The following is a 27,479-nucleotide window of genomic DNA, read 5'->3' on the forward strand; positions in this document are numbered from 1 at the left end:
TGCTTTGTTTGCAAATATTTCCCCCTATTCTGAGGGTTGTCTTTTCCTTTTTTTAAAGTTTTTCTTTGCTGTGGAAAGGCTTTCAAGTTTAATTAGGTCCCATTTACTTATTTTTGTTTTTATTTCTATTACTCTTGGAGATGGATCCAAAAAGATATTTCTGCAATTAATGTCAACCACTTTTATTTTAAAATCTTATTTATATTAACCTTTTTCAGTACATCATTACCATTTTTTGAACTAGTAAGGGTATCTTAGTTAAATATATCATGGTAGTTAAATAGTTTCATGGTTGTAGAACACATTTAGAGGGGCCTTTATCACCAAAGAGTATATAAAATATTTAGTAACTTATTTTAGTATTCCAAGTTTTAATGTCTCTAATGAATTTTTTGATCTTTCTGGAATGTATTTTTCTGAAATGAGTAGAGAAAGAGAGGAAAAGTGCTACTTTAAAAAATTTTCCAATGGACATTTAAATTTTTTAATTTAAATTTTTGAATAATGGTCTTATCCCAGCTTATTTGAAGCACAAATTTTATCATGCATAATTGCCCTATCTACTTGATAATTAAGATAAGTGTATATTTTTAAAATGTGAACAGTTAACAAAGGTGATTAATTCACTCACAGAGCTATTAATGTCCATCTTCTTTTACTCTCACCCTGTTATTCGTGAAGCATCAGTTTGAGCCTGCTCAGTACTGTTAATAGATACTCATGGTTTCTGGTTGGTCTGTGACTTCAGGGATCTCAAAATTGAGGCCATCTTTACTTACATGCAAAGTAACTAGTATAAATACATCCGATGGGTATGTGTATTGTAATAGAATATTGCAATAAAAACTTCATTCCTCAAGTTTTTGAACACACAGATCAGAGGGTATTAGAGTTGAAAATGACCTTAAAGATTGTCTATGTCCAGTCTCTTGTTTTATATTTAGGAAAACTGAGATGCAAAGAAATTAAATGGCTTAATCAAGATCATATTTTGAGTTACTTACAGAAGTTGATTTAAAATCTGGATTCGGGGAGAGAGGAGGGTGGGGGAGGTTCAGGATAGGGAACATGTGTATACCTGTGGCGGATTCATGTTGATGTATGGCAAAACCAATACAATATTGTAAAGTAATTAACCTCCAATTAAAATAAATAAATTTATATTTTAATAAATAAATAAGCAAATAAAAAATCTGGATTCCCAAATGGTCCTTGCATTTTGATTTATCAAGATATTCTTATAATATGAAAAAAAGATTCATGGTGAAAGAGCTATTATTGTTTCATCTTCTAATATTTTATAACACTTATTTCTGAAAGTGAACCATGTTTTATCATACATCATATAGAACTTTTGGTGCCCATCTCCCTCCATTATTCAATGATACTGTCTTTAAGTGTATTGGTTCTCTTCATTGTTAGATTGATTCTTCTGCCTTCTATGTGCCATGATCTTAGAACTTTTTCAGGGATATATATAGGGACATATTACTCATTTGTTCTTTCTCTGTGCATTTGTAAGATTTCTGATATTTGGTCTTAAAATATCTGCATGGTTTGGGATGAAGAAAGAGAAAAAGATAGGTTTATAAACCAAATTTTAAAAATTGTGTTAAAACCTTCTAAATATTTCCTATAAGAACAGACCTTTGGACTCAGTGGGAGAAGGCGAGGGTGGGATGATTTGAGAGAATAACATTGAAAAGTGTATATTTCTCCATCTATTAGTGTCCTCTTTGATTTCTTTCATCAGTGTTTTATAGTTTTCTATATATAGGTCTTTAGTTTCTTTTGGTAGATATATGATGGAGAAATATACCATGTTCATGGATCGGAAGAATCAATATAGTGAAAATGAGTATACTACCCAAAGCAATCTATAGAGTCAATGCAATCCCTATCAAGCTACCAGTGGTATTTTCCACAGAACTAGAACAAATAATTTCACAATTTGTATGGAAATACAAAAAAACTCAAATAGCCAAAGCAATCTTGAGAAAGAAGAATGGAACTGGAGGAATCAACTTGCCTGACTTCAGGCTCTACTACAAAGCCACAGTCATCAAGACAGTATGGTACTGGCACAAAGACAGAAATATAGATCAATGGAACAAAATAGAAAGCCCAGAGATAAATCCACACACATATGGACACCTTATCTTTGACAAAGGAGGCAAGAATATACAATGGAGTAAAGACAATCTCTTCAACAAGTGGTGCTGGGAAAACTGGTCAACCACTTGTAAAAGAATGAAACTAGATCACTTTCTAACACCACACACAAAAATAAACTCAAAATGGATTAAAGATCTAAACGTAAGACCAGAAACTATAAAACTCCTAGAGGAGAACATAGGCAAAACACTCTCCGACATAAATCACAGCAGGATCCTCTATGATCCACCTCCCAGAATACTGGAAATAAAAGCAAAAATAAACAAATGGGATCTAATTAAAATTAAAAGCTTCTGCACAACAAAGGAAAGTATAAGCAAGGTGAAAAGACAGCCTTCCAAATGGGAGAAAATAATAGCAAATGAAGCAACTGACAAACAACTAATCTCAAAAATATACAAGCAACTTATGCAGCTCAATTCCAGGAAAATAAACGACCCAATCAAAAAATGGGCCAAAGAACTAAATAGTCATTTCTCCAAAGAAGACATATGGATGGCTAACAAACACATGAAAAGATGCTCAACATCACTCATTATTAGAGAAATGCAAATCAAGACCACAATGAGGTACCACTTCGCACCAGTCAGAATGGCTGCGATCCAAAAGTCTGCAAGCAATAAATGCTAGAGAGGGTGTGGAGAAAAGGGAACCCTCTTACACTGTTGGTGGGAATGCAAACTAGTACAGCCACTCTGGAGAACAGTGTGGAGATTCTTTAAAAAATTGCAAATAGAACTGCCTTATGACCCAGCAATCCCACTGCTGGGCATGCACACTGAGGAAACCAGAATAGAAAGAGACACATGTACCCCAGTGTTCATCACAGCACTATTTATAATAGCCAGGATATGGAAACAACCTAGATGTCCATCAGCAGATGAATGGATAAGAAAGCTGTGGTACATATACACAATGGAGTATTACTCAGCCATTAAAAAGAATACATTTGAATCAGTTCTAATGAGATGGATGAAACTGGAGCCGATCATACAGAGTGAAGTAAGCCAGAAAGAAAAACACCAATACAGTATACTAACACATATATATCGAATTTAGAAAGATGGTAATGATAACCCTGTATGTGAGACAGCAAAAGAGACACAGATGTGTAGAGCAGACTTTTGGACTCTGAAGGAGAGGGAGAGGGTGGGATGATTTGGGAGAATGGTATTGAAACATGTATACTATCATGTAAGAAATGAATCGCCAGTCTATGTCTGATGCAGGATACGGCATGCTCGGGGCTGGTGCACGGGGATGATCCAGAGAGATGATATGGGGTGGGAGGTGGGAGGGGGGTTCATTTTTGGGAACTCATGTACACCTGTGGTGGATTCATGTCAATGTATGGCAAAACCAATACAGTATTGTAAAGTAAAATAAAGTAAAAATAAAAATTTAAATTAAAAAAAGTGTATATTAATGCATATAAAATAGATGACCAGTGCAAGTTTGATGCATGAAACAGCACACTCAAAGCTGCTCCTCTGGGACAACCCAGAGGGATGGGGTGGAGAAGATGGTGGGAGGAGGGTTCAAGATTGGGGACACACATGTGTACCCGTGGCTGATTGATGTCTATGTATGGCAAAAATCCTCATAATATTATATATAGTAATTGCTCTGCAATTAAAATAAATTAATTAAAAAACCCTCAAAGGCAAACATCTTTCATCAATCACTAATATCTGATGCACTACACAGTATTATTCTTATCACAGAAATAACATACAGTTCAGTTCAGTTCAGTCACTCAGTCGTGTCCGACTCTTTGAGACCCCATGAATCAAGCACGCCAGGCCTCCCTGTTCATCACCATCTCCCGGAGTTCGCTCAGACTCATATCCATCAAGTCCATGATGCCATCCAGCCATCTCATCCACGGTTGTCCCTTTCTCCTCTTGCCCCCAATGCCTGCCAGCATCAGAGTCTTTTCCAATGAGTCAACTCTTCGCATGAGGTGGCCAAAGTACTGGAGTTTCAGCTTTAGCATCATTCCTTCCAAAGAAATCCCAGGACTGATCTCCTTCAGAATGGATTGGTTGGATCTCCTTGAAGTCCAAGGGACTCTCAAGAGTCTTCTCCAACACCACAGTTCAAAAGCATCAATTCTTCGGCACTCAGCCTTCTTCACAGTCCAACTCTCACATCCATACATGACCACAGGAAAAACCATAGCTTTGACTAGACGGACCTTAGTCGGCAAAGTAATGTCTCTGCTTTTGAATATGCTATCTAGGTTGGTCATAACTTTTCTTCCAAGGAGTAAGCGTCTTTTAATTTCATGGCTGCAGTCACCATCTGCAGTGATTTTGGAGCCCAAGAAAATAAAGTCTGACACTGTTTCCACTGTTTCCCCATCTCTTTGCCATGAAGTGATGGGACCAGATGCCATGATCTTAGTTTTCTCAATGTTGAGCCTTAAGCCAACTTTTTCACTCTCCTCTTTCACTTTTGGCAAGACTCTTTAGTTCCTCTTCCCTTTCTGCCATAAAGGTGGTGTCATATGCATATCTGAGGTTATTGATATTTCTCCCGTCAATCTTGATTCCAGCTTGTGTTTCTTCCAGTCCAGCATTTTTCATGATGTACTCTGCATAGAAGTTAAATAAGCAGGGTGACAATATACAGCCTTGACGTACTCCTTTTCCTATTTGGAACCAGTCTGTTGTTCCATGGCCAGTTCTAACTGTTGCTCCTGACCTGCATACAGATTTCTCAAGAGGCAGGTTAGGTGGTCTGGTATTCCCATCTATTTCAGAATTTTCCACAGTTGATTGTGATCCACACAGTCAAAGGCTTTGGCATAGTCAATAAAGCAGAAATAGATGTTTTTCTGGAACTCTCTTGCTTTTTCCATGATCCAGCGGATGTTGGCAATTTGATCTCTGGTTCCTCTGTCTTTTCTAAAACCAGCTTGAACATCAGGGAGTTCAATGTTACTTAGGGATAGTTATGTTTATATTTAATAGTTGGCCTTCTTTACTGTGGAAAGAAAGATTGGAGACCTAGCAGAGTTATTTCAGGGGTCATAAATGAGTCTGCAGTTGATTAATTAGTGGTGTATGACCTTTAGTTACCATGCCCTTAAGACAATGACCGAACAAGTGCTGTGAGCGGTTTATCTTTGGAAGATAAAATCAGTGTTTCAGAACAGAGAAAAATAAATAGCTTTATCATTGGCTTAAGCATTTCCTTTGATTTGGGGGCTTATTCTATTTAATTTTCCTCAGTTAATTTTTCAGGGCATTATCAGAAGTACTCTTTTAATTTGCATATAATGTGTGAAGAGGATAAAAGTACATTCTATGATCATAATACTTTTGAAATTATAATTTTATATAATAGTACATTTATAATATACTTTTAAGAAAAATATGTATTGAAAACAGTCACTTTTCAGGATGATCTACTCTCTCAGATCCTAAATCCGACATCATGATATCTTTTGTATATCACAGGGCAGCTCCCTTCGTAGAGACTGTCCTGTATCTCTACTTGTGGGCTTGTGTTGAGGGGCTTAGGGTTCCCTTCTTACCCACTTATGTATGCATATGTTACAGAGACTGTGATTCCTATGCACGCAAAGCCAGTGTTCAAATAAGCTTGTAGTTCTTGATTAGTGGGCAAAAAAATTGAGCAATTTTACCCTGGACCAAAAAGTGACTGATTAGCTCAGGAATTCTGAAATTGAAAGGATAGTTATTAGCATAAGGTTATGCCTATGGAATATGGTGATGTCACTCTAAACTTTCAGTATAATATGACATTTCGGGAAGCTTTTAAATGTATTATGGTAGAGTTTTTTTTTTTTTAATTAGCTTTTCCTATAGTGTAATTGAAAGGTAATGTATTATATGTGTAATGCTTACTCATTAAAAAAACAAACTACATATTTCTGAAACACAAATATTATTGTAATTTTTCATTTTGTTGGTTAAATTAACACATTATTTAAACAACATTAAAATATGACTTTCATTATTAATCGTATAGTGACTTCCTCAGTTCAGTTCAGTCGCTCAGTCATGTCTGACTCTTTGCAACCCCATGAATCGCAGAGGCCTCCCTATCCATCACCAACTCCCGGAGTTCACTCAGACTCACGTCCATCGAGTCCATGATGCCATCCAGCCATCTCATCCTCTGTCGTCCCCTTCTCTTCCTGCCCCCAATTCGTCCCAGCATCAGTCTTTTCCAATGAGTCAACTCTTTGCGTGAGGTGGCCAAAGTACTGGAGTTTCAGCTTCAGTATCATTCCCTCCAAAGAAATCCCACGGTTGATCTCCTTCAGAATGGATTGGTTGGATCTCCTTGCAGTCCAAGGGACTTTCAAGAGCTTCTCCAACACCACAGTTCAAAAGCATTAATTCTTCAGCGCTCAGCCTTCTTCACAGTCCAACTCTGACATCCATACATGACTACTGGAAAAACCATAGCCTTGGCTAGACGGGCCTTTGTTGGCAAAGTAATGTCTCAGCTTTTGAATATGCTGTCTAGGGTGGTCATAACATTCCTTCCAAGGAGTAAGTGTCTTTTAATTTCATGGCTGCAGTCACCATCTGCATTGATTTTGGAGCCCCCCAAAATGAAGTCTGACACTGTTTCCACTGTTTCCCCATCTCTCTGCCATGAAGTGATGGGACCAGATGCCATGATCTTCGTTTTCTGAATGTTGAGCTTTAAGCCAACTTTTTCAATTTCCTCTTTCACTTTCATCAAGAGGCTTTTTAGTTCCTCTTCACTTTCTGCCATAAGGGTGGTGTCATCTGTATATCTGAGGTTATGCTCAGATGTCATTAATAAGATACTTGGTAGGATTGCTCTTTAATTGGAATACACAAGAGCTCTTTGGTTCTCTTTTTTGGAGGAAACCTGAGCCATATTTTTATCGTCTTTATGTCATCTTAAAGTAAATTTTAGAAATATTAACTATTTTAAATTTCCATCTCATTTAAACCTAATATTTTTTCCCATTTGTGTGATACATTTATACTTAAAAAATATATCCTCACTTTTCCTGTTATTTTCCATTTTCAAAAAGATAGAAATGGAAAAATATATTCAAACATTTGGTTTATTGTTCACTTTTTTTTTTCCAGCCTGTATCCCTCTTTGATATTTTCAGCCACTGCCATTAGCAAGATTTTTACTTATCCCAAAGTTAGTGTGAAAAAAACAAATCAATTGGAAGAGTGGTGGTTGTAGAAAATTATTACATTCTTTACTTCAGTAGCCCTGTGTTTACTAAAAAGAAACAGAGAATTGGAGGTGAGTTACAACCAATATTGGAAGCTACAGATTATCTTTATGATGTTATGTTACATGTTTTATAATCAGGTCCCTTGGATTTCAGGTGGAATCTGCCAGTTCATAAAGCTAAATGAGTCTTCCTAATAGAACTTTTTGGGTCCAGTTACATAATTTTCAGTTTCCCTGGGTAGGGAATTGATTCATATTTACTTTCTTTCACTTTCTGAAGAGGTAGATTTATTTTTGGCTCTACTTTACACTTACCACTTGGAGGAGCTCATTATGACATGACATACTTTTGAGTGACTAATAATGTCTAGGGAGTAACTATTCTAATTTCCCATAGATTCATCCCTCACATATGCTTAACATCATTTATTGATCGGTTTCTGTTTTCTTTAGGTTACATATTCTTTAGTATATTAGTAGTGTTTATAGACAAAAGAGTAAACAATGGTTCAGAAAAACTTTCTCAAAAGATACTCAGCTCTGCTAAACTTTAAAATTCCAACCTTACAATCCCTAACATACCTGTCACTCTAGTCCAAGGGAGTGAAGAGAAGAAAATGGTCAGTAGGAAAAGTTTGAGCAGCTGGGTGAATATTGATTATTTCAACCATTCTTTATGGCTGTGATACTTTCTTTGAAGTAGTTCCTTTCCTAATTTAACCATCTCTCTCTGTTATGGCAATAGCAAAATATATTCTCCTCATCGTGTTCCTCAAATGCTGACTAATCTTTGCTGTGTCTCTGATTGTGATTTAAAAGCTTGAAAAGATAGAATACAAGTGCATATATGTGGTGTATCTAATGGGAAACTGAATTACTTGATTTTATTTTCAAAATGGGCTACAGAATGTTGAAAAATAAAATAAACAAGACTTAAATATATATTGCAGAATGAGTGTATATATTAAAAATGTATCATATGGTATATAAAGATTTCAAATATGTGTAGTTTTTCACTGTTTTCTCTTTTCTAATAACGTCCCTACATAAGCTTAAATTTTGTGCATACTTCATTTTCTTATTTCAGCAAATGTTTCGTGACATTCAGGTTACTGGTTATGAGGGAAAACAGGCAGTGACATCTGTCAACACATTGATTTCCAGGGCTGATACAGATGGTCTGAGCTGATCCCTGCTCTCCCTCACACCCCATTTGTGTGCCTTCCAAAGCTCCCTGCTCATCTACGTGGATGACCTTCTCAAGAGGACCAGTCATGAAGGGTATTTAAAGGGTGTAGTCATTTGCTATCATTTCTAAACCTGTTTATTCAAAGATCTATAAATCTGTAGAACAAATAGGCAAACTTTGGTTAGGATGATTGTGTTTTCTAGAAGCACTATAGAGAATTAGGGAGGTTTCAACTTGAGAGTCCATAAACCTGATTCATTAGTTATTTGCTTTATAAGTTTAGTAAGTCACTTTTGTATGTCTTTTAGTTTTGTGCCTTTTTTTTTTTTTTTACAAAATGGATTAATAATGTACCAGATGGCTGTTTGTAAAGATTAAGCACTTTTATTAAATTAATATTTTTAGTATCAATGATGGGCTACTGTCATAGGCTTTGGGCTACAACCCTGAAGAAAATAGTATAAATAAATCATAAATAATCACAATAATTTGCCCTCTTGGTGATTACATTTACATTGGGAAAGAGGCAATAAACAAATATATTTGTAGACTGTATACGATATCTGATAGTGACAAATTCTTTGGGAAAAAGTAAAATGAAGAAAAGACAATAGACAGTATGAAGAAAGGAGATGTTGCAGTTTTAAGGAAGGTGAGAAAGGAAAGCTTCACTGAGGTAGTTTTAAACAAATACTTAAGGAGGCAGGGAGAGCCTCTAGTTATCAGGGAGAAGAACTATCACATTAAGTGTGATAAATTAGGTTTAAAAAATCTTAGCACAGTTGCTAGTTAAAATACAGCAGTGTTTAAGAGTATTTGCAAGTATTATTATTATAAATAAATTAATCTTGGTTTTAAGAATTAAAAAAATTTTTTTAATTGGAGGAAAATTGCTTTACAATGTTGTATTGATTTCTGCCATTCAACAATGCAAATCAGCCATAATTAAAGATCTTTTATGTGCAGCTGTGAGTTTCACTCTCATCACAGAAGTAGCCTGTGACTATGTGGGTTGTGCCAGTATTTGGTTACTTTTATTTTTGTTATGTGAAAACATAATCCAAAGAATGAGTCATAATCTCAAAATACTGTAGTCAGAAAGGCAATTTAATTGTTTCAGGTACATTTATTTTTCCCAAAAATAATCTTTAACATATTGGAATAGAAACTATCCTTTAGAACTTGATACAGAAACTGATAAAGCTGTTTTTCTGTTTCTTTCTTTCTTTTTTAAATTGGAAAAGTCTTTAAAAACACTTAAAGCTTGTTTTTACCTCATTATAGAAAGAAAGCTAGAAGTAGATGAGCCTGAAACATTGACTTTTATCCATCTTGAATTTCATGGAGCATCCAGAATGATGCATCTTTCCCTTCAAATATTTATCCATCACTTTCAGACAAGTGGTGTATGAAGCAATAAATAACAGATAGCTAGAACAGGAGAAAACAGTTTTTTAATGCCTTGTGCTTAAACTGTCACTCGCAGGAAGTAATAACTGAATGCTGCATTATTTAGGGCAAGGTAATAGACTACTTCCTTATAGAGGCAAATTACTTTGGGATTGGCTGTCTTTCCCTCAGAAGCCAGGGTTTCCTCAGTGAAAGACTAGATTTGGAGGTTTGATTTGAAGTGATTGGCTACTGAATCCTCATGCTATACACACGAGAAAAGTGTTTCCTTTGAGACTCTGGTCATCATTTATCATTAAATAAAGAGTCTTGCCAAGTGCATGCTTTTCCATATGGTAGGCAGTGGGACGCTTGATAAAAGCAGAGACCTGGCACTAGAATGATCTGTGTTTAACTCTGTTACTTGCTTTATGATTCTAGATAAATTGCCCAGTGTTCTGGGACTCAGTTTCCCTGAATCCCAGAAAATTGGAAAGTACAAGTAGGTACACTAATTTAATTGAGTAACTGCAAGGTTTAAGTTAAATGATGGGTGTAATGATCTGGAACTTACATTTTGGTGTCAACAAATAAATATTTACTACTTATAGGCGATTTAAAGATCTTAAGTTACATAATGGCTACCCTGGCAGTTTAGATGGTAAAGAATCTGCCTGCAATGCAGGAGACCCAGGTTTGATCCCTGGGTTGGGAAGATCCCCTGGAGAAGGAGATGGCAACTCATTCCAGTATTCTTGCCTAGGAAATTCCATGGACAGAGGGGCCTAGTGGGCTAAGTCCATGGGGTCTCAAAGAGCTGGACATGACTGAGCAACTAACACTTCTTTCACAAGTTGCATAATATATAGATGTTTAGCTGTTGATTTTTGGTAATAGATGCTGTTTCTATATGTATCATAGAAGGCACCCAGGTAATAGTAGTGTTTTCTCCTGTTCCCTCTCTCCCTTTGAATTTTACAAACCATAAGTAGTTTATGATCCTCAAAGATCATGTTCTACTGAAGGCTTTATATTAGCCTCCACCTGCACAAATCTTGTGTGTCAGTATTCTATCTAGTTTTAAAATACTATCTGGTAAATATAAGAGAGCAGATTTGTAGAGTTCCATACTATTATGCATAGTAATAGTGCTGGTTGATGGTGTTTGGGCCTGCATGCCAATATTTTAAAATACAACTTCTACTGAATAATAGAATAATTCAGTTGAATAATAATACTTTAATGTATGAAAAGTCCATCATGTATAGGACTAGTTCTAGTTTCAAATATTCTTATTCATAATGTTATTCATAATTTACTTGCTTTTGGATGGTAGTTACAATGGTTTCTCAATTGTAACTGCAAAATTCCTCTTCTTCAAGGTGCTTATTACTTTGGTATATAAAGTAAGCCAAGTTGGACCAATAAATAGAAAATGAAATTAGTTGTGATTTTTCCATTTAATTTCCTTATTATGGAAATATATTTTTAATAGGTGATTGAGTCTTACTTTTTCTACTTTTTACTCCTTATTAAAATCATTTTTACCATTTTTCTTGATATAATGTGAACATATATTTGACAGTGTTTATAATGTGTGTGTGTGCTCAGTTGTGGCCAACTCTTTGCGACCCTCTGGACTGTAACCCACCAGGCTTCTCTGTCCATGGGATTCTCCAGGCTAGAATACTGGAGTGGGTTGCTATTTCCTCTTCCATGAGATCTTTGCAACCCAGAATCAAACCCACGTCTCCTGCATTGGCAGATGGATACTTTACCACTAGTATTTCAAATTGTTACAGGATCACACAATATTTCTATATTTACTTGGGAGTTTAATCACTTTTCAAATTTTTAATTATCAGAATTTTATAAAATTAAACTATATTGTATTTCCTCTGCTTTTACTACTTTGATATTTTAAACAATATTGGCAAGAATATGACCTTGTTGCAAATTGTTTTTTCACACTCATGTCCTAGGAATCATTGACCTTTTGAACATGTAAACATTTGAAATTTTCTATATTAATTATTTTGTCTATAATGGCATTCTAAGTCCAGTGCATGTTTTATTTCATGGCAATACATTTTGAAGACCAGGTGTAAAATCATTGACATCATGTAGAGACTGGATTGCAGTAATCCTATATCACTCTTAACTTCAGAATAATTAAAAATTACCTGAATTGCAACTTTTAACTGCAAGATGACATTTGCTTCTTTTCTGTAACTTTGAAAATGCCTCGCTAATAGTTATTCGAACTTTCTTTTAGCACTATCTGCTTATTTTATGCTATTAGCCATTAATTGGGTTTATTTAAACTAAGTAGGTTATTTACCGTCTCTTTAGGAAGATTTACCTGGTGATAACATTCTCAGATGAGATCTGAAAGAATGGATATTCAAAGACAAAATGATCTAAATAATATCTCAGAATTCTGTTGCCATAAATTTCTGTGATTTAAAATCATTCCTTTTACTGTCTATAATATAAATGCCATAACTAAAAAACAACCAGCACAATTTTGAATTGCAAATGTTATTTTTTTCATGTTGAAGTAATTTTATTTTTATGTAAAAAAAATAGCTGTAAAAAATACCCAAATGTTAAGAAAACAGAAAACAGCGAGAAAACCAATTTCTCAGCCTAAATAATCAGAAAGGGACACAAAATTTATGCATAATGTTCATTGAAGAATATATTTGTAAAGAGTTCCCATGGATGCTCACATTCCGTTGTGTCCGACTCTTTGAGACTATAGACTGTAGCCCATTAGGCTCCTCTGTCCATGGGATTTTCCAGACAAGAATACTGGAGTAGGCTGTAATTTCCTCCTTCAGGATATCTTCCCAAACCAGGGATCAAATCTGTGTCTCCTGCCTTGGTAGATGGATACTTTACCACTGAGCCACCTGGGAAGCCCATTTCCAAGGATCAGTTCAGTTCAGTCATGCTGGACTCTTTGACAGTGGATGGACTGCAGCACACCAGGCTTCCCTGTCCATCACCAACTCCCCATGGACTGTATTTCCAAGGATAGAAAATAGTTAAATAATTTACATCATATCCACATGAAATGTGAAAGTTGCTCAGTCATGTCTGACTAGGCAACCCCATGGACTATACAGTCCATGGAATTCTCCAGGCCAAAATACTGGAGTGGGTAGCCTTTCCCTTCTCCAGTGGATCTTCCCAACCCAGGGATTGAACCAGGGTCTCCTGCATTGCAGGCAGATTCTTTACTAACTGCACTACCAGGGAAGCCCCATATCCACATATGGAACTTAAACAATTTTAATATTTTATGAGATTAGTTCATGTGTGTGCTTAGTCATATCCAGCTCTTTGTGACCCCATGGTCTGTAGCCTGCAAGGCTCCACTGTCCATGAAATTTTCCAGGCAAGAATACTGGAGTGGGTTGCCATTTCCTCCTCCAGGGGATGTTCCCCATCCAAGAATTGAACCCAAGTCTCCTGCACCTCTTGCATTGGCAGGCAGATTCCCTGCCATTAGTGCCACCTGGGAAGCCCTCATGAGGTTAGTTTATGACAGAGGAAGTATTCAAAATATAATGGTATGTTAAAAATACAAAACTATATTACTCACTTTGATCTCAGTTTTGATTTATAGAAATATATGCATGCACATATGTATGTATCATATATGTATGCTTATTTCAGGATTTAATAATAAAGATGAGTGTTGTTTGATTTCCTTTGCCAATGCTATTTTTATTTTTTCAGATCATATATGGCCTTATTGCAAAATATTGTATACACATTTCCAAATGTTTGTAATCTTTTGAACACATAAATGTTTCATCTTGGTGATTCTCTTATAAGTAGTATGTCAGAAACAATCAAAATGGGTAGTTTTTGTAAATTTACTAAACGTTCAAAGTACTCATATTTCTTTATTTTAAGATAAATAAGTATCAGTAAAGTGTATATTAATGTACTAAGTTGTGTTTTCAAATGGTATCACAGTAGCAATGTGATAATTGAATTTCACACCTTCCAACAGGCTGCCTTTTATTGCCATGAACATAGAATCTAAATAAAAATATTTGCTCTGGTTTTGCTTATTAAAATATACAATGTAAGCTTGTTCAGTTCAGTTCAGTTCAGTCGCTCAGTCGTGTCCGACTCTTTGCGACCCCATTGATCGCAGGACACCAGGCCTCCCTGTCCATCACCAACTCCCGGAATTCACTCAAACTCATGTCCATCGAGTCGGTGATGCCATCCAGCCACCTCATCCTCTGTCGTCCCCTTCTCCTCCTGCCCCCAATCCCTCCCAGCATCAGAGTCTTTTCCAAGGAGTCAACTCTTCACATGAGGTGGCCAAAGTACTGGCGTTTCAGCTTCAGCATCATTCCCTCCAAAGAAATCCCTGGGCTGATCTCCTTGCAGTCCAAGGGACTCTCATGATTTTAATCACAACAGAAAGATTTTAGGACCTTTCTGCATGTCCTTCATTCAGTAGATAATTATGAATGTCCAGTTGATATATATCAAGAACTTTGATAGGCCCTGGAGATAAAAATAATAAGAAAGTTTTTTTTTTTAATGTGAAGAAATAATTTAGTAAAGAACAATTTTATACTATAGTGCTTCATTGTTAATATAATAGAAGTACATATGAGAAGCTATGGGATAAAGGACCCTAACTGTGAGTGGGGTTGTCAAGGAAGGCTAAAAAGAGTGATGTGTCTAATCTGAGGCTGGAAGTGAAGTGAATTGAAAGGTACTCATGTCTGACTCTTTGCAACCCCCTTGACTATACAGTCCATGGAATTCTCCAGAATACTGAAGTGGGTAGGTAGCCTTTCCCTTCTCCAGGGGATCTTCCCAATCCAGGGATTGAACCCAGGTCTCCTGCATTGCAGGTGGATTCTTTACCAGCTGAGCCACAAGGGTCTGAGACTGGAGATAGGAGTTATAGAGGAAGGAAGAAGGCAAAGGGCATTTCTACACAGAAAATGACATGAACCAAATTATGACTATGGCACTAGGAGAGATTACAGAAGGAAGATCAATCTTTTAAAAAAGCTGTTAATACTTTGTTAACAGTATCAGCATAAACAATTAAGGAGACTATGTGAGAATATCAAATTACAGACTTGTTAAAGGTCACTATAAAAATATGCTTTGCATGTTAACACAATATTCAGAAATGTTAGTGAAAGAATTTGTTCCATATGAATGATTTTTCTAATAAACATTTAGGAAGGGGAAGGTTAATTTATTCGTGCTTGATAAAAATATATTTTAGTACTTTTGCTTCATTAAACATGATTTTTCCTCCTTTGTCTATTTTGCTTCTTTTGGAGATTTTGGAATTAATGTAATTGTGAAACATCTGTTTTTGCCCTCTGCTGTAATACAGTCATGTCTTCCTGTACTATTTAGATATTTGGCAATTTTTGTGTATTTTTTTTTAACTGGCTTCAGCTTCCATGGTATTTCAGACAGTAAAGAATCGGCCAACAAGGTCAGAGACCCTGGTTTGATACCTGAGTCAGAAAATGGCAAGCCACTTTGGTATTCTTATATGGAGAATCCTATGGACAGAGAAGCCTGGTGGGCTACAGTCCATGGGGTTGCAAAGAGTAGGCTGTGAATGAGAGACTAACATTTCACTTTTTTTCACTTTCACTTTACTGGCTTCAGATTGTTCTTTTTGTCTTTTCTTTTTTACCTTCTGATAAGGAGTCCTGTACCTATTTCCAAAAGTTCTTCAATTGACTTTGGGATTTTGACAATTCTTACGGCTAGTTAAAATTCACATTATTTCATTTCTATCTTGATCTTAGGTAAGTGGTTTTCAGAAGTCCTGAAATATATGTACTTAACGTCCCTCCATACCTCTCAGACTGTCCTTTTGTAGCCTGTTCTCAAGGTTGGCTTGTTACTTGTAACTTTAAAATTGTGTCAGTGCAGGAAGAGATTGGTATACAGTCTGATTTAGTCTAGAAATGTCAAAATGTCAAGGCCCTGGAGCACATGTCAATCAAGGGTCTCCATCAGTATCGCCTGAATGATACTGAAATCTTGGCTTTCAGACCCCATTCTTAGTCTCTGCCTCTTATCTGGCTCTCATGAAGGCAAATGTGCCCTGCATTGTACTCAGCAGAAAAGGGTGAATTAGTTCCTCTTTAGCATTGCTTCAGAGGAGGAATTCATAGTGTCTCCAAGCCTCAAAGGCTGTGTAGTCCCAGGGAGGCCTGGTAGAATGTGTCTGAGGAGCTTATCACCACTATCTATGATATCTCTTAGTAGGCAATGCCCCCAGATTATTTTTATATGGCCTGATCAGTACATCAACCCAGAGGAGACTTGAAGGCTGGGCGTCATCATTCCCCTCCCCAGTTAGACTTGGTAATGGGGACCAGCTGGTCAAACCAAGCCAGTAGGGGTGCCAGGACTCCATTCAAAACCAAGATGCTTTCAAGAGCCTAGAAAGAGGCCATCTAGCTAGGGTATCTCAGCATATCCCTTACATTTAGTTTTCCTGATGCCAGGGCCAGGCCTCTGGGTTTGTATATATTGGACTTTGTTTATGTCTCTGAGGCATAGGAGGGCCTTGGGATTGCTTGCACTAAAGATCTGTAATAATTCAGTGTATAGAGGAAGACTTTCAGCTGTTGAGAACTGGGACTCTGGGTTTGAATTCTAAAAAATCACCCGAGGAGGAGCTATTCAAAAATGCATGCTGATGTATACCACATGAAGCTCATCATCTAGGCTCTCAAAGTCTGGATCACCTGTCATGTGGACTATAAACTCCTTGTGTTTCATCCTCCTATTCCCTAGGTTAAGAACTATTTTCAGATTGCTTGAGAAAAGCAATCAGCTGGTTTCAATTAAAAAAAGACATGTCTACTATGTGACTCTGGAATATACCTATCATTTCATTGTCTTGAAAATATAGTTTTCAGGAGAGAAAGTGTTAATGATACTGCTCACTCATTCCTCATTTATGCAGTGATTCTTGTAATGCCAGGCACTGTTTTCAGTCCACAGAGTAATTTCTCTGTGGACTGAAAATGATCTCTTTCCTAGAGATTATATTCCAGTGTCAAAGGGACAGCTGTGCAGATATTGTTAAAGAAGAACAGTATACAAATAAGCAAATAAGTAATTAAGATAATCATGGAAACTGACATAATTTGAAGGAAAAGAGAAAATGACCACAATGTTGACTTTGGGATATTAGAAATTTGTTGTATAGTGATTCTGTTTCCTTGCTATGGACTGCCTTTGGAGATACCATTAAGGATCATGCATAATCAAAATAAAAGAGCAACTTCAAGTGCTTCATATCTAAAGCTTATAATATCAAGTTGCTATTTAGCTTCAACAGTGAAGTCACAGAAGGCATAATGATTGTAGAACTTGAATCTAACAGCAGTTAAAGCAAATGGAATACATAATAAGAATACATGGAAAGATGACAGGACCAGAGTTGGAAAGATGCTGTATTTCTTTTATTCTGTGACAGACAGTAGAGACTTCCATTTAGCTCTGTTTATGGAAATGTATTAAATTGATGGTTACCATCATATTAGTTGACGATACAGTTCTATTTTGTTCTGTTTCAAATTTGTTCTAGTTTTAACCAAAGAGATCCCCTTAAAATGATCTTAATAAGCTTGAGTGAATGTAAGCATGCAGTTGGGAAGGTGTAAGTCTGTTTAAGAAGAAACATATATGAGTCCACAATGACTGCAGCTCAAGAAATACAGTATGAACTGCTTTGGGGAAAGTTAATTGCTACAATAGGAGACCTCTGTAATATCCCCCAAGTGGATCCTGTATATAATGATTTTTCTGTCCTCTATGGGATACAGCTAGAATTTTTATATTGTATCTGTTGTTTGTAAGCAAGATTGACTGAGATACTTGTATTTCTCAGACTTACTGCGCGTCTGCAAAAAGATAATGGAACAAATGGCACCCATAAATTCTCTGTTGAAAATACTTCTTGGTTTACATTTTTATGCTTGCTTGAAAGATTATGTTTGCAGGTTACATTTCTAAAAGAGATGACAGGAGACCTGGGATAAGAGTTGGGACTGGACATCCTGATGGGACCACTTTCTTTGCTGTTAAGAAACTAGTAGAAGGATGGAAATGCCTTCTCTCTCACCCTGCCACACTCATAGAGGCTGGATTATAAAGCAAGAAGCCCTTGGTCATTCCTTGATTGAAAAGAGAGCAGCTCCAGCTCCAGGGCCAAGTTCATACTGATAAAGAGCTCCAGTGTTGGGCAGCACGTAGGAAGGGTATAGGGGTAATCTAGATTTAACTGAGTGCCACACAAAGGAAGGAATACCTGAAGAATAGAACTCATTTCAAGGGTTTCCCAGGTGGTGCAGTGGTAAAGAATCTGCCTGCCAATGGAGGAGATGCGGGTCCAAGCCCTGGGTCAGGAAGATCCCCTGGAGAAGGAAATGGAAACCCACTCCAATATTCTTGTCTTGAAAACTCCACGGATAGAGGAGCCTGGTGGGTTATAGTCCATGGGTAACAGAGTTGGGTGTGACAGCACTGAGAGCCCATTTCAGTCTCTTGTGTCTTGTAAATTTGACTCTGGTGAAAAACAACTGAAACAGTGTGGCTAATACAGTCCCTAAAATATTTGTGGTCATAGACTAGCAGCTTTAATGCCAGACTAAGTGACCTTAATGCTAGCTCAGTGGAGTTTGAGCTTTGTATTAACAGGCGAAAGGCCAGAAAAATTGAAACTTTTGTTCATGTTGTTTTGATTACAAGAATGACTTGCTCAGAGTTGTATATGAAGAAAATGTATTTGCTGTTTATGTGACAATGGGTTCAGAGAAGAAGCTTCAGAGTCTATGCCCATGCAATTGGTAAAATTTTCCCCTTATAAAGATATTTATGTACCTTAGAAATTTTGAAGTTAACTTGTTTTTCTACATTTTTAAAACATATATTGGAAGATCTTGGATCAACTTAAACATATTTTTCTGGTAAGGACATTATCTGTTAAATAAGTATATTTTCCAATATCAGCCTAAGTGAGTTTCAACTTTTTATGCTGACTGGAATATATAATTCATGCATATATTAAAGAGAATTACAGTTCAGGATGGATTCATAATGATATTGCCATCAAATTTTATGGATCAATGGAGATTATTAGAGTTTCTGGAACCATGCTGTGTTCTTATAAAGGCCTTAGGTATAGAATGAATATATTATTTCTTCTTGCTAACCACAAGACCCTAGATAGTGGATGAAAGACAGTGAATGCTTTCATGTTATGTTACTCTGGGCACAATCTTAGAAACATTTCCAATTCCTAAATGTGTTTATTCCTTAATGAAAGAGATTATGGTATCTCCACAGCTCTGAAAAATCAGTTTCTGTCAACAGTCAGCTAAGACCACACACAAAAGTAAAGAGGTTCCCAGTAAGGTTTATGATCAGGATTACTAGAGAGGTAAAAAAAAAATTCTTGAGTAGGACTCTTCAAAAATTCTGATTCTATAATCCCTATGTGGCCTCAGACTCTGTATTTTTCAAATAAGTTCAGGTTTGAGAACCACAACAATGTTGTGTGATTGGGAAATATACGGTAGAAATAGAAATGCAATAGAAAATAAAAGGTAGAAATTTTGCCTTTCATTTTGCTTTCTGTTGGAACACATCAAAAACTAAATGATACTTTCAAAGCTAGTGAATGATGAATTAAAATTAATATAAACAAAAAAATACATTAGAAGAGTAAGTCTTCTTTTTTAATTTCTTCTTAAATTGTAGAAAAATATATATGACATAAAATTTGCCATTTTAGCTATTTAGGGGTGTGCGTTCTGTGATATTAAATATATTTGTATTTTTGTGCAATCACTGCCACCATCCATCTCAGAATTTTTCATATCCCATAACTGAAATTTTTAATCAGTAACTTTCAATTCCCTTTTCCCCATCTCCTGACACCACCATCCTAGTTTCTGTCTGTGTAAATTTATTCTAGCCCCTCATTTGAGTATAATCATACATTATTTGTCCTTTTGTGTCTGGCTTATTGCCTTCAAATTTCAACCATATATAACATGTTTCAGAGCTTTGTTACTTTTTATGACTGAATAATATTCCACCATATCTATATATACGACAGTTTGTTTATCCAGTGATGGGACATTTGGGTTGTTTCTAGCTTTTGGCTATTGTGAATAATGTTCCTAAGAGATTGGCATACAAATATCTGTTGGAGCCCTGCTTTCAGTTCTTTTGAAGAGGAACTGCTGAATCATATAGTAATTATATATTTAATCTTTTGAGGAACTACCATACTATTTTCCATATCTTCTGCACCATTTTATATTCCTGCTAGCAGTGTACATAGTAAACCAAGCATTCTTACATTTCCTATAACTTCTCAACCTTTGGCAGAAATTGCCTTTCGATTCTCTTCTTTTTTTTTTTCCTACTAAAATACCCTGTTATGGTGTTTACTATACACTAACCACGTCACAAAGGCTAAAAACTAATAGACAGTTAATTATTGTTGGCTTATCTTCACTCAGATGCATTATATTTATGTGGTTATAAATCACAGAGTGTAATAATTTAGTCTGGGGCATTCAGAATCAAATAGGATTCTGAACCAAATAGAAGTGAATTTAACCCATCACTGTTAAATTAGAACAGTTCCGAAATAATATATTTGTGGCAGCATTTTTGCATTAATGTTGACACTTCTAATAACTTTTAAACATTACTTATATATATCATTAAATATTGTGTGATATATGAAATAATTTTGTGTGAAATTATCAATAACCATGAAAAATGTTGTAGTGTTAAAAGTTATAGAAATATGAGAAATATTTTCAGTTATTCTGACAAACTGAAAACATAGTTGTAGCTCTAAAGAATTCAGCATTATTTTCTGTTTTTGTTGTTGTTAGCTACAAGGAGGCTAAGAGATAATTTAATATTCAATCTCAGTAACTACTTTTCATTTTAGCAACCTGATTGTCTGCATGCCTGTTAAGATGAGGAACTGAGGAATCTGGAGCCACTAATCATTTTTTGGTGTGAAGTAGAGTATATATTGGAGAAGGCAATGGCACCCCACTCCAGTACTCTTGCCTGGAGAATCGCATGGACGGAGGAGCCTGGTAGAGTGCAGTCCATGGGGTCGCGAAGAGTTGGACACGACTGAGCGACTTCACTTTCACTTTTCACTTTCATGCATTGGAGAAGGAAATGGCAACCCACTCCAGTGTTCTTGCCTGGAAAATCCCAGGGACGGGGGAGCCTGGTGGACTACCATCTATGGGGTCGCACAGAGTCGGACACGACTGAAGCGACTTAGCAGCAGCAGCAGCAGAGTATGTATACATATACGTGTGTATATGTACATATATAAAGAATGAATGGACCCTTGACATAATGAATAAAATAAAATAAATCATATAGATATTTATTTCTAAAACCTATACTTTCCCTTGGTTACCAACTCTGGATTAAACTGGAATGTGTAGGCTTAAAAGGAGAAACAAGCCTTCAGGACCAATCTCATATGTCAGTCGTTTGGCTTTGAATTTCAGAATTTGTGTTCTGAATGTATAATCCTGAAAAATGTCATTAGTTTACCATATGTGAAAACACTTGTATATTTCAATAAAAAATTATGTATAACATTAAAAAATGCAAGATACTTGAATTAAGCTTTAGTTTTTCTTAATTCATGAATAAATATACAAAATGCATTGAAGACAAAATATAGAAAAATCAATATAATTTTGGGGTTTATTTTACAAAATGAGATTCAAATTGTCACAAAAATTAAATAGGATATAAAAATGGTTTTCTTTTTAAAAAGTACTTCTTCCTATTTTTAATTAAATAAATGAATTGAGAGAAATATAAACATTAGTTTGTAGTATATCTTACTTGTAAATAATGATAATGAAGCACATGTCAATCATTGAATCCTGTCATCTTTAGGGATTTTTATTTCAACTCACATAATTTATACTGTCTTCAAAATGGGCTCATAAATCTTGAGATTTTTTTTCAACATCCACTCTTTATATAAGGACCTATGACTATTATCAGTTTTTTAGGGAATTTATTCACCCCTGAAGACAATGGAAACAATTTGAAAAGCAATTTCTTGGAAAGCACTGGGGCTTTGGGATCTGAAAAGACTTGAGTTGTAGTTCTGTCTCTGCCATTCACTTATGGGGTGTGAGGCAATGATCAAGTTATTTCACCTTCCTTAGTTTCATTTATCTCAATTGTAAACTAATGTTACAATATGTATAGGGTTACGGCAAGGATTCAGTCACTTGATATGTAAGTCTGCTCAAGATAGGCACTCAAAATGGTAATTATTATGGCTAATAAAGATAAACACAACAGTAAGCTGCTTACATCCTAGTATTCAGTATGTTTTAATGGTACACCTAATAGGAATCTATCATAATAAACTATGGAGAATATGAAAAACATCTTTTTTTATGTCTGAAAGTTTTGAAGTTATGATCATGCTTGCCAAAACTCGGTAAAGATCCAGAGGGAAAAACTGCAAGAGATTTGTTGTTACATGAAACTAAAGGGTTCACTCTAGCAATGGATTTTGATCAGGTTAATATAGTCCATTAAGTAAATGAGGTACCCCAGTGACATATATTCAGTTATGAAAAAATTGACCAATGGAAAATCTATTTTTGTATAGAAATATATTTATATATGACAGCATAGTATTTTTGCATATTGTTTATGATAGTATGAATATAATTTTAAACATCTTTAGCACAAAACATGAAGGATTCAAACTTCGGTAACCATTATCAGGCAAGATAAAGTTAATAAGAGATATGGAACTCTAAAGGAGGAAAGCACACAACTGAAATTTGCACCTATATGCTGTGAATAGAAATGATTTTTTGAAAATTTATTCAGAAATAGAAGGTTCCTATTTTAAAAACTGAATACACACACACTCATATTCAAAGGAGAATTTGAAATAAAAATAAGAACAATAAAGAATATAAAAATACATTTATAATTAAGAATTTTTACTTTAAAATTTTAGGTAAGAGTGATATTTAGATTTTAATTCTATAATTCTTTATTATAGCATTTCTTTAAGCTTAGTTACTTTTCCTTAAGACACTTTATAATTAAATGTGTTTAAGATATATTGTTAATTTGCTTAGTCACTTAGTCATGTCTAACTCTTTTGTGATCCCATGGACTGCAGCCCGCCAAGCTCCTCTGTCCATGGAATTTCCCAGACAAGAATACTGGAGTGGATTTCCATTTCCTTCTCCAGGGGATCTTCCTAACCCAGGGAATGAACCTGAATCTCCTGCATTGGAAGGAGGGTTCTTTACCACTGAGCCATCAGGGAAGCCCTATATTTTTAATACTTAATGCATAAGACAAATATGTATTATATAGATAAGTTGGGAATAGTTAATGATAATACTATATATGCTGCTTGCTCTTATTTTAATGAAGTAATTGAAGTTATTTTAGCACAGGTGGATTGAACAAAACTAATGTGAAGTCTGATGGTCTAGACTCTGCTTGCTTCTAAGTTTTATCAGTTTTTAATTGTAGATCTAAGACACTGTTAACCTTTGTAGTTTCTTTTCTTGCCTATTAATCTAAGAAGTTTCAGTTTTGTTTAGAATATATCATAGTTTAAAGATGGTCACTATTTAACCTATTAAAACTAATAATAAAATAAAAATAGTACTTTATATACACATGGCTTTCATGGCCTTTGAAGTTCACAAAGCCTTTTCATATATAATTTCATTTCCTCCCCACAGTCACCCTGTGATGTGGCAAGGGATTACTTTCACAGCTTTATAGGTGATGAAATTGAGACTCTATGAGAATAAATTACTTGCTCAAGGTTGCACTGTTAGTAATTACTAAAATTGAGATTTGGATTCATTACTGAAAATGGATGTGCCTAGCAGAGTTAACCCAATCATTTGCTTGTAGTGGCCCCACCGTGAACATAAACCGGTGAAGCAAATTGAGTCTCAGACACTAAGGAGTGAGTGATATGGTTACTGGGAAGCACAGGCCCTGTTTGGAGGGAGCCACAGCATTTGGGTGTAACTTTTTGTTGTCTTGAGCAACTCTGGGTACAGCATTGCCAGACATTTGATTTCTTAAGAGAAGCTCAAAATCCAAATATTATATGAAACTCGTTTGTTATAAATGGCAACTAATTTGAAAGTTGACAAAAAGTGGCCTAAGTGAGACAAAGCCAAGGGCTGATATTGCTATCAACTTAAAGTGTGTAGTATATCCTTCATTTTTAGGTGGAATGAGTGTACGTCCGAAACCTTGTATATGGCTCTAAGTGTAAGGTGAAAGAGATATCACTCTAAATCCTACTCGCTAGGATTGACCCCACATTTATAACTCAAGCAGGTATTTAGACAATCTTTGTTTCTTGTTTTCCTTGATAAACTACTTACTGTTTTGTTTTCTCAATCCAAATGTGTTGCATGCCAACCTCGTACCTGGTACTGTAACACAAAGAAGAATATTACATAGTATTTTCCTTCAAGTCTTAGCCCAAAACATTCTAGTCATCAATAAACTTCAATAAACGGGCGTTGGAAGCAAAATAGAAAGCTGCATAGTGAAAGTAATGTTTGCCAGTGTTTCTCATGTAAAATCAAATATCATTTAACACAATAGTGAAAGGGTGCCACGTGGATGTGTAGATTCATGTGTGTGAATAAATAAAAATTTACTCTAACATGTATTTCATGATTCTTATAACTCTTCCTCATATAGGCCCCTTAAAATAAAAAAGTTACTTTATTAAAAAAGAAAGAAAGAAAGAAACTGCATTTCTAGGATAGTACTGTTTTGTTCCTAGGCAGATAAAACTGCTATATGGAACATTTCTACTTAAAAACAATGTGGATTTTCAGAATCTATGTGTTTTCTACTCATACTCAGGTTTTTTTTTTTTTAATTTTTGATACCACAGGCTTTGTAGGCTTTCATACACATAATTTATTCAAAGATTTATTTGCTTTTTGAAAATAATAAGTATGAAATATATAATAGGTTAAAAGTTTAAAATGTGTATATTTAACTCTTGCATGTTTCTATCTGTAGAGATCATACACACGTGTGTATATATGTGTCTGTATGGACTGAAACTGAGAGAGACAGAAGAAAGGAGAGAGGGAAGGATAGAGAAAGTGTTTTATATCATTTGATGAACTGCTCTGAGTCCAGTAATGAAAACCTGTGATTGTATTTCTCTGTTGCCCTTCTGCCAGAGAGTTCAGAATCTAATTTGATATATGGTCTTAGTAACTATGTTGTCATACTTGTACTTTTCTTTAGTCCTTATTTTCTATATATAGCAATATATATATATATATAATAGATGTATATATATATTTGTGTCTTCATCCTTGTACATAAAGGTATACATATATAACTTTTAATATGCCTTTCAATTACATGCCTATGCATACCAGACATACATATGGTTTCTGATTGTTTTTGTCTTATTTTTAATACTCTTATGTATGTCTTTTAAGTATATTATCTTAGTGGAAATAGGTTACAGGGACAGAGGGAAAGAATAGCAGAGAAGTAAATCCCCCAAAACCTTCAGACACACATACACATACACTCACATACACACACACGTAGCTGAGTGGAGTATAAACTAGCCCAGCTGTTCTCATGTGACAGAGTAAGTTCATTTGAGAGCTGAGGATGAGAGCTAGGGTGCCTATTTCTTATATCTTTTCCCGCATAAATTGGGCATTGCTTTAGATAGAATATTAACAACTTTTATTCCTCTTTGGCAAGACATTGTCCATTTCTATCTTATATATGAACATATTTTTTGCACCTTTTCAGATAATTTGAGATATATTATAAAGCAATAGATGAAGGAAATTTATAAATCTTATACAATAAAGCTGACTGTTTTAGTGTAAGCAGCCAGTCAGTAATAACAGTGACGATACAAGGCATTTTTTGACTTTTTTTCTTCATCCAGTGTAATGAACTGAACCTTCTGATAGGGGAGAAATATGGTCCAGGGATTGGTGGGGGTGGAACTTAAACGTTAATCCAAAGGTACCTTCTATTGATAAGAACTTGTTTGTGAGTATCCTTTTCTTTAAAATTGCTGTAAGGGACATTGAATGACTATAATGTTTTTGAGACAATATTCCTTAAGATGTTCCAAGAAAAGTTGATCATAGTGATAGTTAGTGATAGTGAAGTCACGCAGTCGTGTCTGACTATTTGTGACCCCATAGACGATAGCATACCAGGCTCCTCTGTCCATGGGATTTTCCAGGCAACAGAACTGAAGTGGATTGCCATTTCCTTCTCCAGGGGATCTTCCCAACCCAGGGCTCCAGCCCAGGTCTCCCGCATTGTAGACAGACGCTTTACCATCTGGGCCACCAGTGTGCAAAACATTGTATGCCTGTTTTTTCACATGTGTAAACATTAGTTCAGTTCAAAGACTCAGTCGTGTCCGACTCTGCGACCCCATGAATCGCAGCACGCCAGGCCTCCCTGTCCATCACCATCTCCCAGAGTTCACTCAAACTCACGTCCATCGAGTTCGTGATGCCATCCAGCCATCTCATCCTCTGTCATCCCCTTCTCCTCCTGCCCCCAATCCCTCCCAGCATCAGAGTCTTTTCCAATGAGTCAGCTCTTCGCATGAGGTGGCCAGAGTACTGGAGCTTCAGCTTTAGCATCATTCTTTCCAAAGAAATCCCAGGGTTGATCTCCTTCAGAATGGATTGGTTAGATCTCCTTGCAGTCCAAGGGACTCTCAAGAGTCTTCTCCAACACCACAGTTCAAAAGCATCAATTCTTCGGCACTCAGCCTTCTTCACAGTCCAACTCTCACATCTGTACATGACCACAGGAAAAACCATAGCCTTGACTGGAAGGACCTTAGTTGGCAAAGTAATGTCTCTGCTTTTCAATATGCTAACTAGGTTGGTCATAACTTTTCTTCCAAGGAGTAAGCATCTTTTAATTTCATGGCTGCAGTCACCATCTGCAGTGATTTTGGAGCCGAAAAAAATAAAGTCTGACACTGTTTCTACTGTTTCCCCATCTATTTCCCATGAAGTGATGGGACTAAATGCCATGATCTTCATTTTCTGAATGTTGACCTTTAAGCCAAGTTTTTCGCTCTCCACTTTCACTTTCATCAAGAGGCTTTTTAGCTCCTCTTCACTTTCTGCCATAAGGGTGGTGTCATCTGCATATCTGAGGTTATTGATATTTCTCCTGGCAATCTTGATTCCAGCTTCTGTTTCTTCCAGTCCAGCGTTTCTCATGATGTACTCTGCATAGAAGTTAAATAAGCAGGGTAACAATATACAGCCTTGACGTACTCCTTTTCCTATTTGGAACCAGTCTGTTGTTCCATGTTCAGTTCTAACTGTTGCTTCCTGACCTGCATACAGATTTCTCAAGAGGCAGGTTAGGTGGTCCT

At 35.9% G+C, this 27,479-nt stretch overlaps 1 protein-coding gene across 1 annotated transcript in view; it reads left to right on the forward strand.

Annotated features, from left to right (window-relative positions):
- NAALADL2 (N-acetylated alpha-linked acidic dipeptidase like 2) overlaps nt 1-27,479 on the forward strand; it is a 1,592,461-nt gene that overhangs the window by 196,604 nt on the left and 1,368,378 nt on the right. The window lies entirely within an intron of this gene.

Source organism: Oryx dammah, unplaced genomic scaffold (assembly GCF_014754425.2).
Source record: "Oryx dammah isolate SB20612 unplaced genomic scaffold, SCBI_Odam_1.1 HiC_scaffold_2, whole genome shotgun sequence".
Lineage (NCBI taxonomy): Eukaryota > Metazoa > Chordata > Mammalia > Artiodactyla > Bovidae > Oryx > Oryx dammah.